The following is a 3,981-nucleotide window of genomic DNA, read 5'->3' on the forward strand; positions in this document are numbered from 1 at the left end:
GAAAGAAAGAAAGAAAGAAAGAAAGAAAGAAAGAAAGAAAGAAAGAAAATGTAATTAAAAGCCAACCAACAAAGAAAAGCCCAGGTCCTGATGGATTCACAGCAGAATTCTAGAAGAAATTTAGAAAAGATTTAATGCCAACTTTTCTCAAACTCATCAGTGAGATTGAAGGGAAAGCAGTTCTCCCAAACACATTCCGGGAGAAACATAATACTCTGATTCCAAAGCAAGAATCCTCTTTTTGACATAGGTCCTGCCCAAGAGTCCCTACAGATTCTAAGAGAAAACAGTGCCATTCAAACTTTGGGACCTAGGGGGAGCTCCAGAGCAAGGAAGCTTCTAGGTACAGATCTGAAAGAAGAGACCAGCAGAGAGCGCTATGAACAGCACAGCGGAGGTGGAAAGTGGGAATTTTGCTCAGTTCCACCACGTTGTTAGCAACAAGAAAAACTCCAGTAGTCACTATTGGCATCGCTGCAAGCAGTAGGATTCTGGCTGGTGCAAAGAGCTACTTGTAATTACCCTTGGCCAAGGTGGGAGGCTGCTGGGTAGACTGCTGAGAAACTTTTATTTTTTTTGCTTCCAACTGAGTTAAGTCTTTTTATTCTTTTGGTAATCTCTTCCAGGGTTAGCTACTTCCATTGTAGGTGATGAAATATGTAAGACTCCACTTCAAATGTTGGCACTGCTATGAACATAGTCTCTTTCCCTTCTCTGCAACTCAGAATTAAAACTTGGATTCTTGTTTTATATTCCAGTCTCAGAAGTACTTCCACTGCAGAGGTTATTTGCAGACAGTCTTATGCTTTTTAGCAGTGGTCTCTGACCAGGTTCTATCTTCTCCACAAACACTGCCAATGGGCTTAGTTTAGATATGTATTAAACTAAAAAGCATTCTCTCAAATGAGTTTAAATGCACTTTATTTTTAGACAACCTATGTGTTTTTTTTCCCTAAAAAACAATGCCTTCACTCCAAATAAATCACGGTCACTATAAACGAAGCATTCAAGATGACATCAGTCCCATTTGTCTAAAATCCTGGGGTTGTGTAGATGACAAGCAGCAACCAGTTATGACAAGTGATAGATCCAAGGTTACCATCGAATCCATTAACATTTTTCCATTTCTAAACCATCCTTAAAGAAAATCATAAATGGGGTCACACCATCCTCACGGTAGTCCATGAGAGCAACTATGCCATCAGGATTCATGTTTGCACCAATAAAGAACGGATAGCTTTTGAAATTAGCAAGGATGTGCTTGCTTTCTCTGCAGCCCCAGCCATAAACAGTCCTACTCTTTCTGGTCTTTGTTCTTCAAGGTTGCCTTTGATTGATTTCATATAATCTTTGATGTACTTCTTGTAGTCCTCTTTTGTGAAGCTGGTTTCCTGCAAGTGATGGTTTATTACAATATCTACACCAGTGACTACTGTGCTTTCGGTGCCTTCGCCCTCTGCAGTGGAGGCATTGCCACCAATGAGCGCATCGTCAGTGGCACCCTCTGTTCTACTGCCCATCTTGCCCTCCACCTCCAGGCACAGCCCGTCCGCGATCTCCTGGATCTTGTAAATGTCGGAGAACATCTCATCGTGGCTGATGAGGTCCCAGTAGATAATCATGATGGTGGCTGAGGGAGGTGGCTGAGCTCCCGCGCGGCCCGCGCGGCTGGGAGCTCACAGCGAGTGCGGTGCAACCCGAGCGGCGCTCAGCGGGAGGGCGGAGTGGGTGGAAAAGCCGCTGAGAAACTCTTGAGGTACAGTAATAGCTGTACTTCTCACACCATGACAGTTTGTGGCATGCCCCGGGCTTGTATTATGCCCCCCAAAATAAGATGAACAGAAGACGAAGAACTGGAGGCACAGAGATGATTCAAAGCAGATTCTGAGAAGCAAATTCTAATGGACAGGAACACTGGTTATTGTAGTGCTGTGTGTGGCTGTCACTTGTTATCTCAGGTGTACATGGGTGTCCAGTCACAGATGAGTATTCGTGACACAAAAGTAGTGGCTCTCTCGGGCTGGAGAGATGGCTCAGTGGTCTAAAGCACCTACTTGGAACAAGCTTGGCAAAGCACAGGGACCGCGGTTCAATCCCCCAGCACCACATGCCAGCCAGCCCCACCCCCTGATGGGCTGAGCTGGACACACACACACACACACACACACACACACACACACAATAAATGTTAAAAATAAAAAAATAAAATTTTAAAAAGTAGTGGCTCTCAGGAAGAACGGAATGGCCAGGATAAGCCTGAAATCCTCTCTTCTTCCAGGTCTTCTGATCATTGTAGCTTACATTGGTCCTTGGCTCACGGTGGCAGTGACAGAAGCAGTACCAATGGTTTTCTGGTTGCTTTCTAGCTGATGTACGACAAGGAAGTTGTTTTCTCAAAATTGGCAACACCACCCAGCTGTGGAGGCACATCTGTGCAATAACACCAGCACTCAAGCAATTTAATGCCATCCTGTCTCAAAAAATAAATAAATAAAGGCCTGGATGTAGCCCAGCGTCAAAGTCCTGGGTTCAAACCTCAGCCCTCTCCTATCCCGACCAAAATGATGACACCATTATGGCTTCTCCTCCTTTGGTGGTGTTGATATCTGTACAGATATGTGGGTTGAAAGAAGGAGAATTATCTAGATTATGGGGAAGGAAATGCCACCAATCACCCCTTCTGATGGCTTCAGTGATGAACTACCATCTGCCCTCACAGGTAGTTGCAGCAAATATCGGTCTTCCCGTCAGTAGAACACACTGCATGCGTTCTCTGTTCAATAGGGAATGTTCACATATGCTGCTTAAATAGCTTTCACAGGGAAACACAAACTGCCAAACTTTCAATGAAGTGATTAGGCTGCAACAGCTGCTACTTTTAAGGCTTCAATCCATGCAAATATTTGAGCTTTCTAGCTCTGTCTGCCATTAATATCATTAGAAAACAAAATGCTGTAGGTTCGTGCCAATATCATTTTAAATGATCATCTTGAAATTTTACTTTCTCCTTAACAAGTTTATACATTTCCTTTTTTCCCTCCTTCATATTGTAAAAAAGTTTAAAAAGAAAGCATTTATCATCAAACTTGATAACTTTAAAGGAGAGAAAAATTTGAATGGTTAAACAACGAAGCCGATAGGAAAAAAAAAAAAATAGTACTGGGGAATATGTGTTTGATGGAAGAAAATGTAAATACCCCCTCAGGTTTCAACAATAACTCAATTTCTCAGCACTTATTCAGAGATAAATGGAAGCATTTCATGAGTAATCAGCAGCCTGGGAAAGCTAGTTTTGATTATTTGCCTAATACATCTTTCATTTTCAAAAATGTTAGCATCAGAAGGAAAAAAAGTGGCCTGTAGAGCCCACCGCTGAGACGCAAATGCTTTTCATTCAAAAACTCCCCAGAGATAACCATGCCTTGAGTTTCAGCTTCTAAACCAAATTCAACAGCTCTTTCTTCTTCAGCTAAATATTACGATTCTAGCAGGAGAAACTCTTGCCACTCCATACTCAGAGGAGTTGTATAGCAGGGATTTTCTTTTTTCTTCTGGGAAAAGGAGTGGAAATGGCATAGAGATTTTTGCTGCCAACCACACTCCTGGTCTGTCCAGTAATACCCCACTCTTCCATTTTCATTGTCCAAATAGCCACTGAGCACCATTTGTGTGGTTTGTTAGGATAAAAAACTCTCTGATTAAGGAGAGCAGAGATATAGACACAGGCTCTAGGTTAGTAGCGAATACCAGGACATAACTGGGGTTGGACCCATATATACTGGTAGACTTAATTTTAATTTCTTTTCTTTGCTTTTGCAGAACCAGGCCCTTGCACTTGCCAGGCAAGCGCTTATTTTACTGAGCTATCACCCCGGCCCCTTAATTTTAAAATTGTCTGTGCTTTTGTTTAACATATGAGGGTTTAATAATTTAGTTGTTGGGCTGGTGAGATGGCTCAGTGGTCTGAAGCACCTACTTAGA

Source organism: Octodon degus, unplaced genomic scaffold, assembly GCF_000260255.1.
Source record: "Octodon degus isolate 3935 unplaced genomic scaffold, OctDeg1.0 scaffold00047, whole genome shotgun sequence".
Classification (NCBI taxonomy): Eukaryota; Metazoa; Chordata; class Mammalia; order Rodentia; family Octodontidae; genus Octodon; species Octodon degus.